We start from the raw sequence: 14793 nt of genomic DNA on the forward strand, positions 1-14793 counted from the left end.
GGCTCAGTCTAGAAGACACTTTTGAGCTCCAGACACCCACCTTTTAACTGCATGAAACTTTGAAGTGAAATATTAGCAATCCTCGCCTTTTGCACTGCTTACTTTTGTGATACAAATACATGGCAACCTATAATCCCTAATCAACCTAGAAAATAAATGACTGATAAACCAATCTGCGTGTAACCCCATTAACAGATTCTGGCTTCAGTATCAACAGGGTAATTTGCTGAGACTATTTTTAATCCCGATTGCTAAACCATTAATCCCACAATTTCCACATGGTATTCCTCCCCCCAACAAATTTACCCAAGGTTACCAACAATTTTGCAACTCATTAAAGAGCAGATAAATAAATAACATTTGCAAATATACACCTCCTGGCACCGGAGAATTGAGAGACTCCGATTACTCGGTTGATCCTGTTAAAGCCATTACTTTCTAATTGGAAGGAGTCATTCAGAAGCAAAGCTGTGTGTCTGGCATGTCACTTGACACCTGGTATGTACCGTTCATGATAAGATGAACTCTCCAATATGCTTGCCACAATGAGAAGAAGTGGGTTATTTCATCATACCACCGATAGTCACAGCGCTCTCTACTGAAATCTGTTCAAATTTAATGGGACCAGGGTTATCAACATAAATTGTCATGTTTTCTCAAACTGGCATTAAAACATTCTCCAAGTATCATTATTAATGTCAATATAAATTATGCATTGAAGATCACAGCATTCATTACAGAGGTAAAATTTATCTGGGGGGAAAGGAAAAAAAAAAAGAGACAAACAGAGCAAATCTAATTAAAGTAAGTATTTATAGATTTCGTACAGCTTTTCTCAGTAGTGATGAAAACACTTCTCTAAAAATGGTCTTAAAATAAGCATTCACAGAGTCATTAAAAGCAGTACTAAGAAAGTATTGTGGTAATCAGCTAAAGGTACAGTTATACATAGGATGTTGCAAAGGTGCCGACGTGATAATACACGAGACTGGTAGTTTATCCAAGGATGTATCAACGTGCTAGCACAACAGTCTGGAAGACAGACCCTTGGTTTCATGTAAGCAGCTACACACAGGAGGAAAAGCTGTATTTAGTGTTGGAAGGATGGTGTTTAATGCTCCTTTCAACTTGTATAAATTACAACGTCAGCCATTCCTAATTGGTATACATTAGTATTCAAACACCACATTGAAATTAGAAGCTTAGCATTTTTTTGGTACACGTATAGACACTTCACACAAACACGTGAATAACCTTGTTGAAATATTTTTGTATTCCAAGGTTAAAAGAAACAACTTTAAGAGACAGATGGTGAGCAACTGGTACCTCACCGAGGACTGCCACTGACTTTTGGAAGTTCTCACGCGACGCACCGTATGGGGCTAACTCCTATTTACTGCGCGCCTTGAGACTTCCGAGTAGAGCCCCATCTCCTGAAATCCTGAAGATATGCATAGCTAGGATGGCACGGGGGAAAGCAAGCCTAAAAATACAATTCCCAGGGGCTCCAAATCCAAAGGGAAAATAAGAGACCTTATTTCCCTAATTGTATAGTTTGAGTCAATCCCTAAGCTGCCTGATTCATGGTTTTATCATACTTGTGGCTGCCAATACTGGTACCAGCTCACCAATTCAGGTGCCTCACAGTCTACCGCAAGGGAAGCCAGAATGCATCCATTAAAATAGACAACTAAGCAACCTCTGTGCAAAGGCTGGAGCGGGAGGGGGGGAGAAAGTCTTTCCAAGCATATCCTCAACCATCAAAGGAGCAGCTCTAGTTTCAGCCAGCAGAGACCGTAACACCTCGCCCTGCGATCCTTTTACAACATACTGTGTCACTGGCTATTGTTCATAACTCTTCCCGCAAATCATTTCAACATTCAGAGCCCGACTATTTCTTAAGGAAATTATTTCAGAAGGGGGAAAAAAAAAACCTTGCTTACTCATGAACCTGGTATCATTATAACAATGAGGCACAACAGCTAAAGACACAGTTACATTGCACAATCCTAAATGCATCATTTATTGTACTAGATTTCAGAAAAAGAACATTCTGAAACACTAAAACAAATCAGAGCATAAATGTGACTTGTTGTCAGCTCATACAATATGGGTTAAATGCTACCATATGGTGAGTGCACACACGTTACCCTTTCAGAAACAAAGAACATGGCTAATTTCTTTCCCAAATCTATTTTTAAATAGACAAACGTGATTATTTTAAAACGAGGCTACGGTTGTGACTAAAACACCTCAATTTCCACCAGTCTTTCTCTCTCTCTCTCTCTCTTTTCTGAGAACTAATACCACTTCACTGCTCGCCATCTTTTTAAAAAAGACAAGGAAAAATTACTATTAAGTCAGCTTTATCCCTGTAATAAGCCAACATGAGCATTTCCATGCAGTGTAAAAATAGTGAGAAGCCAACTCACCGTTCTTCCTTTATTTTACCTGCCGGAAAAGCAAAGCATGCGTGTGTGTGCGCAATACATTAAAACTCACTGACATATGATCCGATTTTCAGCAAACACTCCCAACAGGACCTGCCCGATAGAGCTCTCGTTTTCTCTGCACCCCCCCAGTCATGTACTAAAACATACGGTTTCGGTACACTCCCAACCAAAATGAACAAAAACAAAAAAAAAAGACCAGAGCAAACACATATGAAATACACGCAGGGTAGCTGGAGCGGATGCTGTTGGTTTGAAAATTGTCTGTCTAGTCTCTGTGCTGAGTATTTGTTTTTATCACTATACTCTAAATGAAACATGTCAGGAGTCTAAAAATAGCTACAAATTGTAATTACATATGCTTTGTAGTTTCTGTTTTACTTTGAAAAGAAGATTAAAAGCTAGATCGTTTTAGAAACTGGCCTTAAAGATTTGGGGAGCCACAAAATTATTCTACTTTGCAATTTGGAGTACACTGCTGGAAAACATTTCCTTTGGGACGTAAATATGACGGCCCCAACACAGAGAAGCAAGCTCCCAACGCCGCACAGCAAGATGGCAAGAAAGAAAAGGGAGAAGAGTAGACAAAGAAAAAAGTAATTTCTTAGAGATTCTAAGAGTGCCCTGATTACGGATGTAATACTATAAGCTTTAATTAGGAGCTAAGTGCTGTGTGCTAAATTCATCCCCACACACAGCCCTGTAAATTCAGAGTCACTCTACCAAAGTTTCCGGGGGTTTACGACGACTGTACCACAGCAACGCCTGGCCTCTGGCTTCTGTAACAGCCCGTAATGAAACGTGGGTTTCGTTGAACAAGCGTTAAGCAGTATCCTGCTGCTACAAATTAAGTTCTTTTCCATAAGCAACCACTTTAATGAAAGGTTAGCAAAAATGGATTTTAAGCAGCCACCAGAACGTAAGCGGTTTCGAATCCAGAGTAAAAACCCCCTGTTCCTCCACGACGTAAGACTTGAAACAGTTTAGACCAGCGTCTTCGTTAACACGTGACTGCGTCACCGTGTAACCAGCCGCTGCCCCAGTGTCCCTGCAGCAGGCACCACTGGCAATAGTGCTCACTATTGGGAGCGGTAAACAAACGAATTATCTTACAGCAGCCCAGTGCTACTGCTATAAAATACCTGCTAGAGCTTATTGGGCAACAAATAGTTTGGCGGGAACTTAAGAGATGCAAGTATTGTCCATCCGCGCACTAATTTAATCTCAGAACGTATGCTTAATGCCCCGAGTCCGTTTGCATAAGCGCTGTTGCCGTAATACAGTTTCAGGAAGGCAAGGAGAAACTGCTAACGTGAAGTGTGCAGCAACGCTGATGGGCCTCTACAGATAACCAAGCTGTAAACAACATCAAAAAATGTTGTTACCGACGTTGAGTAATCATCGCATCAAAAAACCAGAGCTCATTGGCTTCAAATAGCAAAGCAGGTTCAGCAGATCAAGAGACCGAACATTTGCTGACTAACAGTTAGGTAATGAAAGTAAACATTTGCAATGAAGTCATCATCCTAATGAAAGCCATGGCAATGTTAACTACCTGGACCATAACCCACTAGTATGTTTTAATGCAGGCTCACTAACATAATATTTACTAGAATCGCTCCTGCTGGAAAAGGAAAGGAAGTCTCATTTACTTTTAACATTGAAGTGACAATCAAGAAATACTGCTATTTGTTAAGTCTTTCTAACTCCCAAGCACTGTACTGATGACACCCAGAGAGTTACTGTGCAGTTACAGTGGGTAACTGAAAAACAGAATTTTGCCTTCAGTGACTGAGTCAGAACAGCTTTGTCCTAGCACTGAAGTGTATAAACATTTGCCGCATGTAAGATGTCTGCTTTGAAAAAGCAATGTTGCTCCAAGGTTCAAATATTTATATTGCAGATATCTAATCAACTAAATGAGACTTTTTTTTTTTGCTGTTTTTTTGCCATGCAGTGATTACTTACCTGGATTAAGTTTATGGCTACAGAAAAAAAAAAGAAAGAAGGGAAAAAGCACCATTGAGGTAAGTTAGTTTTACCTGATTAACTGCCAATATTGTTAAGGATTTCAGACTCACATACAGAAGCTGCAATTCCACCCAGAGACACCCTTCATGCAACTCCCAGTAGTCAATGGGAGTGGCAAGCGTGCTTATTAGGGGACAGCACTGGGCTCACAAGCAACAAGTCAATTTATAGGATGGTTGTACACACTCTTTCCCAATTGAGGAACATCACACAGCTATGCAAAACAGCAGTAGTCCATTTCCCCTTTCTGTGCAGAAATCTAATGCCCATTCAGGCTTAAAAGGTATGTATCTACAAATTCATACTTGTGTCTCAAAAACTTACACAGGCACACTTTACTTGTAAAATTTGCAAGCTTGGACAAGTTGCTTCCTGTAAAATGCAATCACTTTGTATTTCAGCTTTCTATTTTGATGCCTTTAAGAAACAATATAGTCAAACCCAGTTTTCCAGTTTGAGTACACATATACAGACTTCGTCACCGGTCTCACAAAAGCTTATGCATTGGCTCATTTTGTGTACTGTATGTAATCCCAAATAAGTCCTGGCAGTACTTGGCATGAATTTAAGTCTTCACAGAAGTGAGGTCTTTCAAAGTTGACGGGTTTTGGATCATACTAAATGTGTAAAACTTGCCAGTTAAGATCACAGCTAACTATAGACAACTCTGTTGAAGTCACCTGCACATAAAGACCTTCAAAAAAAAATCGGAATAAATAAGACTGCCCAAAGTTTGCAAGAGTTGGTGACTACATCATTCATTCGATATTACTCTTCCAGGCTGCTGCCTCTGGTACCAGCCACACAAGCACCCACCGCAAGGCGCATTTTAAAGGGTACTCATTTTTCAGTCAACTGAAGCCAACATCCCTGCTTCCGAAGCAGATCTGTAAAGTGTTAAGACATAAACATCTTTGTTTGCTAAAATGAGGGATGGCTGCGCTTAGGGGCATTCAGAACGATGGCTCAATCGTTTTCACCCCTTCAGTGAGCGCTTCTGCACTGATAACTGCTATTATTAAACCTTGGTGACAACACGATACTATGACCAACTATAAAAACATATGACGAACCTAATTTTTAAAGCATAGTCACTGTCACAGGAAAACTTTAATCTACAAAAGTTGAATGTCACTGCTGTTGCTCCATGCCAGCCAGCTATACTGTTACCGAGGTCACTTGCAAATAACAATAGGTAGCTTTCAGCTTAGTGATGTAAACTGTTTTCTTTTCTATGATGCACAGAGAAGTAGTCGTTCACATTCACGGACGGACAGTATGCAACTCTTGATGCATATTGTTTTAGTCGCTACAGCAATTTAGAAGGTCGTGCTGAGCTTAGATAGGAGCCCTGCAAACAAATGCCACTCGTCTCTCCGAACCTGTTTTGGATACCCTCCTGTCAGATCATTCCTTAAGACGTTATTCCCACCGATGCTTAATTCTTCTCTTTTTCCTTTTGTAAGCATTACCTTTGCATATTAAACTAACAGTTTAGAGGAGGTTATAATGCCCTATTGTTCACACAGCACACACAGTACTCATCACTACCCAGATGTCACTTCAACATCACTCAGTTTTACAGGAACTAAAGGCTTGAAAACAAATCCCAGGCAAGAATTATTAGAGATACCTGAAAAATATTTTACACCAGGAGCTGGTGAAGGTGCGCACCATGCCAGTAACACAAATCACTTTATTGTACAGAGCTCCATTCAGGACAGCTATGGCAGCTACCCTTGTGAAACTAAAGATGTCTCCTGGAATAACTGCATCATAACACTAATTACACCACAGGTGCTCCTACACAACTTCAGCTTCCCATTTTACCAGGGGGGAAGCTCCGAAAACCACCACGGCCCATCCTTCCTCACCTCCCAGCGGGACAAGATGGGGTGCGCAGAGCGGCGCACGACCAGGCCGGGGGGCCGTGGGTTTGCTGTGACAGAGCTGAAGGACACACTGGCAGGAAACAAAGTGGCAGCGCTCACCGAGAGACGACTCGTCCCGGCCAGCCGCCACGGGCAAAACTACAAGGAGCAAAACTCCCAAAATGCTCCCTACCTCGATGAACCCTTTGCTCCCACCACCACCACCCCTCCCCGGCGCTGCTCTCCCCAACACCCAACACCTCTTGCAATACAGTTATTTTTGGCCCGCTAGCAGCAGCCAGCCTGGGGGGCAACGGCGGGGGACCTCGCCGGAGAAGCAGGTGTGCCGCTGCACCCAGCACCCACCACCACCCGCACCCGCCCGTGGGGCACAGCCCCAGTGCCACACACACACGTGCATGAGAAAACACATGCACCTGCCTCTATGAAGCACAACCCCCCCTGCTCCTGCACGCGTGCATGCACACACCTGCACCCATGCCATCCCCATCCTGGCGTGCACACGCATACCTGCCCCCCCCGCATACCCCGCAGGACCTGCAGGCACACGCATCTGGCCCACATGCAGCGATGCAGCATACCCCATCCCTGGCTCTGCATGCGTGCACGCATGCACACCTGTCCCGCTTGCAGCAACTCCCCTTGGCCCCGCATGCACCTGCCCTGCATGGACATATACACACACCCCGCGGGCCCATCCACGCACCCCCCGCAGGGTGGAGGGGGAGAGAAAGGGGAAGCAGCTGCAGGTCACTGCCCTCCCTCAGGGTCAGCATCTTCCTGCCTGGTGCCCTCCAGGACACACGGGGCCTTAACGCACCGTGGGAAAGCAATGGTCAAAAATCAAGACACGCACGCCCCGCAAAATAAAACTCTCAGCTATCAACCCACCCACACGCCATGCACAGGGAGGGGGGTACAAAGGAAATCTGACAGATGAGCTTGAAAAACAGACCCCCCCCCCCAAAAGCAACCCACGTTTTGCCATTCAGCTTCTGCTTAAAATTATGTTTTTCTCTTTTTTTTTTTTTTTTTTTTTGGCGGGGGGAGCCAACCAAATACACGGTTGCCAAGTCAAGTTAATGAAAAACCCTTTGGCTGTTAACTCATTTAGTGCAGCAAGCATGAAATAAAGTCCATGGCAGGGGGCCAAAGCGCAGCGGCCCTTTGCCGGGCAGGCTTCTGGGACCTCTCCCCGACCGTCGAGGAGCCAGCCCGGAGCAGAGCAGTCAGCCCACAATTTTGAAGAGCTGCAATCTTCCTCTAGAAATCAGTGAATCCGCCTCAAAAAAAAAAATTTAAACAAACAAAAAAAAAATCGATGGCACCGCCAGGCCCGAGGAGATTTTCGTAAGAGTACTTTTGCATCCACTTCCAAAAAAAGCCCACCCCCTCCAGCCCCACCGCTGAGAGGGAAACCGCGAGGGGATATGAACAACGAGGCTGGCCGGCGGATGCGCGCAGCGCCGGGGCAGGGTGAAGGCAGCGGCCCGGCCCGGCGGCTCCTCGTCCCACCTCGCCGCGCCCCGACACCCCGGGGCCGAGCCGAGCGGGGCCGGGCGGTGGCGGGGGGCGGGCCCGCGGGCTGGGGCCGCCCCGGCGGGGCGGGGACGGCCAGCAGGCGGGGGCTCCGCGGCGCGTCCCTCCGTCCGTCCCCGGCCCCCACCCCGCCCCCCCACAGCCCTCCCCGCCGAGGAAACTTCTCCGCTGGCAGGGAAAGAGTTCGGCTCCCCGGCCGGTGAGACGCTGCCGGGGGGCGAGCGGGGGGCGGCGGGGAGCGCCGGGCGATGGGGAGCGCGGGGGGGTGAGGGGGGGGAGGAGGAGGAGGAGGAGGAGGAGGAAAAAGAGGCGAGAGAGTTGTGCCTCTCCCCAAAAAGGGACTTTGACCTCGCACCGCTCTCCGGCGGTCCCCGAATTACATATTTTTGTCACAGGTCGGATCCTAACGCACGTCGGCACAGCGTCTAATTTATGAACTCATCAGCCTAATTTCATTATTTAATCATGCGCCCAGCAATCGTGTTTCCTTAAGAAAGGACTGACCTATTTTTGGCTGGAGATAAACGATCATGTTAACAGATGTTAATCTTGTAATCTGTTTTTCCTGTAAGCACTTCGCATACCCGCGTTTCAGACATTAAAAAAAAAAATAATGTTTCCCAAACGACTTGACGTCACGATTCAGTTCTTATTAAAAAAAAAAAAAAAATCTCGCAATGGTTTCAAAGACATTAAATCTTTTTCACTTTATAAATGCTGATTTGTTCTGCCTCAACTCCCACAGGCTTTTATTTGCATTTCAAATTCCACAGGTTACACCAGTCGCCTTTTCAGAAAATGTAAACCAACAATAAGGCGCAAATGTGGGGTGGGGGGAAGGGGAACCCTGCATCTGGATTAAATAAAGACCAGAATTAACGTTTAGAAAGTAGTCCGAGCAAAATTATATTTGCACGTCCAGTGCCCGAGCGCCTCCGTATCCATAGGGGTAATGTAAAGGATAAGCTGTGGGCACACACAATGCGCATTCCCCAGAAGATCCCTGTCTGCTGCTGGGAGCTTATTAACGCTCCTAATAAATGGTGCTGACTCCAAACCGACACTTTTCGGCTTAAAACACAGGGTTTGTCTCCAGCAGTTAATTGCAGAGGTTAGCTGGTTTGAGGGGAAAAACAACGGCCGGCTGTCATGCTCCACACGCCTCCCCACACGTACTGCCGGTTTTCGCACCCCACCTTGCTCCCTTACAGCAAAGTTTACCCATCCGAACTTTCCCCAACTCGCCCAAGTACTTAATTCGCATTAGGATCGCGACTAGGCGCTATGCTAATTATCACCGAAGATAGTAGCGGGGGGAGGGAGGGAGGGACGAGGAGGAGGAAAGCTTTTATAGCGCAAAATGCCTGGAACTGCATTATTTCTATTCTTCTTTTCTCTTTCTCGCTCTCCTTCCCCCCCTCCCCTCTACACACACACTGCCTTTTTTTAACATATACATTAAACTCCCTGCCTCTCTCCCCACCCCACCCGCATCAAATGGGCTATTTTCCTCTCCGGGAAATAATCGCTACGGAGACATTGTCCTTCCAGCCCTTCTCGCTGTCTATATGTGAATAATTGTTTTCTCTGCCCGCCCACCCCCAACTTCCTTTGATAAACTGTGTACTTCTGTAACGGGGACCCGGCAGCTATCCACCCGCAACGGACCGGAGAGGAGCTAAAAAACAAGGCGGGGGGGGACGGGGGACGGACACAACCACACATCGGGCATTTCACGCACACGCTGAATCGGTACCATCGCGGGGGGGGGGGGGGGACCACTTAATAATATACGTGGCTACTCGGGGCTGGAAGACCCATCACCCACCTTCATTAGCCGAAGCGTTTTACTTTAAAGTGAGGCAATTTGTTCTTTGTTTCTTAATGGATTAATATCGCAGTCTACCCCCCCCCAGCCCCTGACGGAGCGTACAAAGCCAAAAGGCCCCCACAGCCCGCAAGCCCCCCCAGCACCACCACTGCAGTAAAACCGACCTCCTCCTCGCGAAACAGCGCAAAGTTACCATTTTGGAGCCGCTCCGATGACCGGGGGGACAGTCCCCGTTCCCGGGGGGGGGGGGGGGGACGGGGACGCGAAGTTTTTTTTTTTCCCCCAGGGGCGCAGCCCGAGGACCCCCGCCCCCCGGGCCAGCCCCCCGCCCCGCCGCCCCTCACCTCCTCCAGCTGCCGGCGGCAACGTTTGGGGAAGGGCGCGCCGAGCCACCCGCCGCCCTGAAGGTGAAACCACGCGCCGCATGCGAGCGGCGGCGAGCTGCACATGATCCGCCGAGCGGCTCCACTGGCGCGGGCGGGGGCGGCCCGCCGGCCCCCGCCGCGCCCCGCGCCCGCGCGCCGCCCCCGCCCGCCGCGCCCGCGCGCCGCGCCCGCGCCCGCCGCGCCCCGCCCGCCCCGCCGCCGCCGCCGCCGCCGCCCGCCCCGCCGCCGCGCGTCCCCCGGCGGCCGCAATGGTCTGGCCGGTGCGGAGCGCACAGGGCCGGCGACTATTGTCTCCCCGGAGCAAAGTTGGGGCGCGGGGTGCCGCCGCCCCGGGGTCCCGCCGCCGGTCGGGCGCTGCGGGAGCAGGGCGGGGTGGGGGGGGGAAGAAGCCGGGCGCGCCGCCCCTGCGCCGGGGAGTCGCGCTTCTGCCCGCCGCCGCCCCGGTTCCCACGTACCTCCGCTGCGAAAGGTGCGGGCTGGAGTTGCCCCAGATGCATTTCTATTAGAAACTTTTTTTTTCTTTTTTTTTTTTTTTGGGGGGGGGTGTGAATTCCACTGGTAAAATATTTATGGATCTATTGAAATGCGCAGAAACAACAACATTAAAGTCCTCAATCAAGATCAAAGAGGAATACTGTTCAACAGCCACGCTGGGGAAGTTGAAAGACCTCCGAACAAATCAATCTGCCATATGGCTTTAAAAAAAAAAAAAAAAAACAGAAAAACAAAACAGCAAAAAACCACCACCACTTTTATGTCTGAAAAGTTCAATTCTTGTTTTCCTGCGTGTTTGCGAAGCTCAGTTTAATCACGCCAAATATGTGTGCCATAGGCGAGGGGAGTATGTTTAGTCTATGGCTGGAAAGCCTAATTTAATCTGCTAAAGCTTGCTACTAGACATCAAGGGTGTGGAGGCTTTTTTTCCCCTTTCTTTCTTTGTCTCGTAATGTGCGATGACGTAGAATTGACAAGGAGGACTTTTGACGGAGGGGTCGGTGTTACCCTCGACGCCCCGGAGCGCCCTGGGCCGGCGGACCCCTACTCCACCCCCCCTCCATCGCCGGGCACCCCGGCTCCGAGCCCCCCGCCGGGGCTGCCTCCGGCCCGGCCCGGCCCTGCCCGGGCGCTCCGGCCTCGCGCCTGCCTCCCTCCCGCTCCGTCTTGCACTTGGGACGCACACTGCTCGGGCACCCCCGGCAGAGAGAGGAAAGCAAAATTGGGGCGGGGGGGGCGGGGGGAGGCTTTAAATCCTGCCCTTTCCAGTGCTTATTACCAGAACCCTCGGAATAAAGGAAAGGGGCGGGGGTGGGGGGCAGCGAGGGAGAGGGAAAGTTGGTAATGAAGGATACACGAATCATAAAATGTAAGCTATGTGTGATTAATGATCTGCACTAATTTGAATAGCAGGCGTGTTAAAGGTCATTGACAATTGTTGCTGCTTTCAGCATGAATGCCTGAGTGGGATGTATTTGGGACAATCAAATTTAATTCTAATTCACAGAAAAAAAAAGTTATCGGATGTGCATAGCAGCTGGTCAAAATATAGAGAGGACGCGCTTTAAAAAATGCGCTTTGCCTGTCCCTCAAAGGCAGCTTCATTACATTAAGGTAGTGTTTTTTAATGCCTCTATAGTAAATAATGTATCTGGAATGTCTGGATTTTGTTCCTTCTGCATCAGCATCTTTCCTGCACGCTTTTTCAATCGCAGGCCAAATTGTGCTCCCAGTTACTCCAGGCTTGCAGCGTTTTGTGGGAATTCCGAGTTCACTGATGCCGGATTTACCTGCGCGGGGACCAGAGCAGGTGTCACCTCTCTGAGCTTGAAGAATTCACCCCAGGCACATGCCTATAACACAAGAGTGTAGATTCTCTAATCACAGTTTATATAGTAGTTTAGCATTTCTTTACACAAAGGGTAAGAAATCCATTATAAATCAGCATTCCTGGGCAGTATTTAGAACTACAGTATTAAGCTAATAATTTCCATATGGCGAAAATTGACAAGTCAGAGCAATGAAAGGTGCATGAGACTTCCCAACTCCTCTACGTAAAAATGAGATTTTTACGACCTACTCCTTTTCTCTCATAGTCTGCATAGATTCTCTTCCTTAGACAGTAAAACATGAGAATGCACAACACAGTGCTTGCTCCATTACTTGACAGACTAATGCTTAAAATGCTTAATATTTTCCATATTTGCTTCCATAGGGCCCAGTCTTGCACTCTTTGTTCCCATAAAAGAATAGGATACCGAGGCTACGGGGGTAAAAGGACTGGAGAATCCATCTCAAGCTTAGTAAGTGAGGGGTATTCCACTTTAATGGAAAGGCAATTAAAAATTCAGAAGATGCAGAGACTTTAAAAACAATCAAGCGGTATATTAATTTCACGGAAAGTCACTAGCAGAGTTCCTCTGTCCATGTAATTTTAAATAGGAGATTTTCTCACATTTCTTCTGCTGAGTCCAGCACTTCTGGGTTTTAAGAGCAAAACTGGAACAATGTAAGACTTTACAGACTTAAAAGATATGCAAAATATATTTGCATAATATCGTCAATGTCATTAGAAATTTCAGGTAGATAAGATATTCTTAATTTTCAAATCGTTAGTAACGCACCATTACCATGGGTGATTAATCTGTTTGCAGACACTGTTTACCCATTTTATCTTTGCCGGAAATCTTGCAGGAGATGTCCTCCCATTTCAAATTCTTTAAATTACAGTATTTTGTATGAGAATGTCAGCGATATTAATGGCTCAATACGTGTTTTGCTATTTATAGACTCGCATGTATAATAATTCTGGCTAATGAAATACTTGGAGCAGGAAAACATTTATTTACTTTTGCTGTGGTCTAATAAATTATTTGTTCAGCATTTGGGACCAGGCTTTCTCAAGTTAAGGAAAATGGCATTTTGATGAAAATCTGTGCGATGACTTGTCTGCATAACTTAGCCTTAGGAATGATTGGTGGAAGTTTAGATAAGAAAAGGTTCCCAAGAAACACTATCATAGAATAGCAAGGAAAAAAGGCCGTCTCTCTAAAAGCAAAGCTGAAAGCATATATAAATACTTCAAGGCAGGCAAACAAGCCAAGTTTGGATTACATTTTATATGTATGTGTGTGCATGTGTGTGCGTGTATGTGTATACGTGCCACATACACAGATATATTCAGTGAAATGTAACTCGAGGAGTCAGTTGCTTTAGCTTTCCCTGTATGCTTGCTCAGAGTTACTCAGGGTTTGTGACGATTAATATTTCTTGTTACAAATCTATCCGAAATTTAGAGAATGTAAATAACGCTAATCCAGGATGGCTTGTGGCTCTCGATTTTTTTAAGAAATCTGTCTCTCCATCTCAAGACTCGGATTAGCATCTTCCTTGGTGTCTCCTGTCTTACTTGACTCTCAGCAACCCTTTCTAAACACAGCTCTTAGCTTTAGTTAGGTCTCCAGTTCTGCCAATAAAACAATATATATCTATTTTAATCTAAACCAGAGATTTTGCTTTCAAAGTGTGCTTGGGTCAGAAAAAAAGAGCACGCAAAGCCTGACGATAAATAATCTTGTATTAGTCTTCTAAATTCTAAACCAGACTTTTTCTTGGTACATTTGGAAATACAAAGAGCATGCGCGGAAGTTACAAACTGGAAGGCGCAGGCGGCTGTAATACCCGTGTACATCTGCAGATCACTGCACAGAAACATTCCCAGCGATGCTTTTTAGAAAGAAACTAGCATTTCTGACTCCAATTAAAATGGGCCATTCTAACGCTGGTGTGCTTTCAGGGTTTATGTGGGTGGCACAAATTTCACTCTGAAACAAACTGGTTTCAATCAATAACGAGCGTATACTCTTGGATAAAATACATCGACTTCTCATGTGCGCCACAAAGATCTTTCTCTCTTCTTTAATCGTGCCTCAGTAGCTGTGCGGCGTCAGGCTGCTTCCACAGTTTGTACTATGAAAACGCACCACGATCCAGCAAAGTTTTGCACGCCGGTCTACTCTGGGTCTGCAGGGAGGTCAAGCTCTTGCGCCCCGTTAATTTAGTCAGGCGCAAATCTAGCAAACAGATTGGAAAATAATTTTCCATTCGGAGAGCTGCACATATTTCGGGATCTGAAGAATCTATTAACACGCAACCACAATAAGCGACTCGGGCGTATCTGATGACAAATTGTATGGGGTGTCAGGATGCGGTCATATCCTCTTCACCTTCTACTCATACAAGTTGTCTCCTTGCTATTAATGGAATTGCTTTAATGATAAAAGATGATCAGTGTTTGCTCCATCGTCTTATTTATGGCATGTAATGAGCTTTTCCTTATGGCAGAAATAATCCAGAGACTTTTCTTGAAGAATCAACATTTTTAACTCTAATGTCTTTCATATTTGCCCCCACCGTCAACACAGTTGCTAGGATATAGCCTGATTTTGATTTTTGTGCTTTGATCCTCTCAAACCCACATTTTTTTACATGGCGTTATTCAACATCGCTTTTACAAAGACACCGAGGAAGAGAGGAGAAAAAGTTAATATTGCAAAGTAAGTACAGCCCCAGTGTACATGGTTATTTTAGGTTCACGCTAAATGCTGTATGGAGTACCAACTTTTCCAGCCCTGGCAGTCAGATTTTCTCACCCATATGTAATTTTATAA

The 14793-nt window shown here is 46.4% G+C and overlaps 1 protein-coding gene and 1 long non-coding RNA gene across 3 annotated transcripts in view; one reads left to right on the plus strand and one right to left on the minus strand.

Annotated features, from left to right (window-relative positions):
* Window positions 1–10204, minus strand: part of ZNF516 (zinc finger protein 516) — a 103583-nt gene extending 93379 nt beyond the window's left edge. For both annotated transcript variants that reach the window (XM_075142195.1, XM_075142194.1), the window contains exon 1: window positions 10088–10204. The gene's annotated coding sequence lies outside the window, so the exon portion shown is untranslated. The remainder of the gene's footprint in view (window positions 1–10087) is intronic.
* On the plus strand, window positions 6859–8537 carry LOC142078220 (uncharacterized). Its single transcript, XR_012672159.1, has 2 exons — window positions 6859–8111; window positions 8308–8537. It is a non-coding gene; the product is annotated as an uncharacterized LOC142078220 (long non-coding RNA).
* Window positions 10205–14793: the final 4589 nt, after the last annotated feature.

The sequence above is a fragment of the Calonectris borealis genome, chromosome 2, assembly GCF_964195595.1.
Source record: "Calonectris borealis chromosome 2, bCalBor7.hap1.2, whole genome shotgun sequence".
Lineage (NCBI taxonomy): Eukaryota > Metazoa > Chordata > Aves > Procellariiformes > Procellariidae > Calonectris > Calonectris borealis.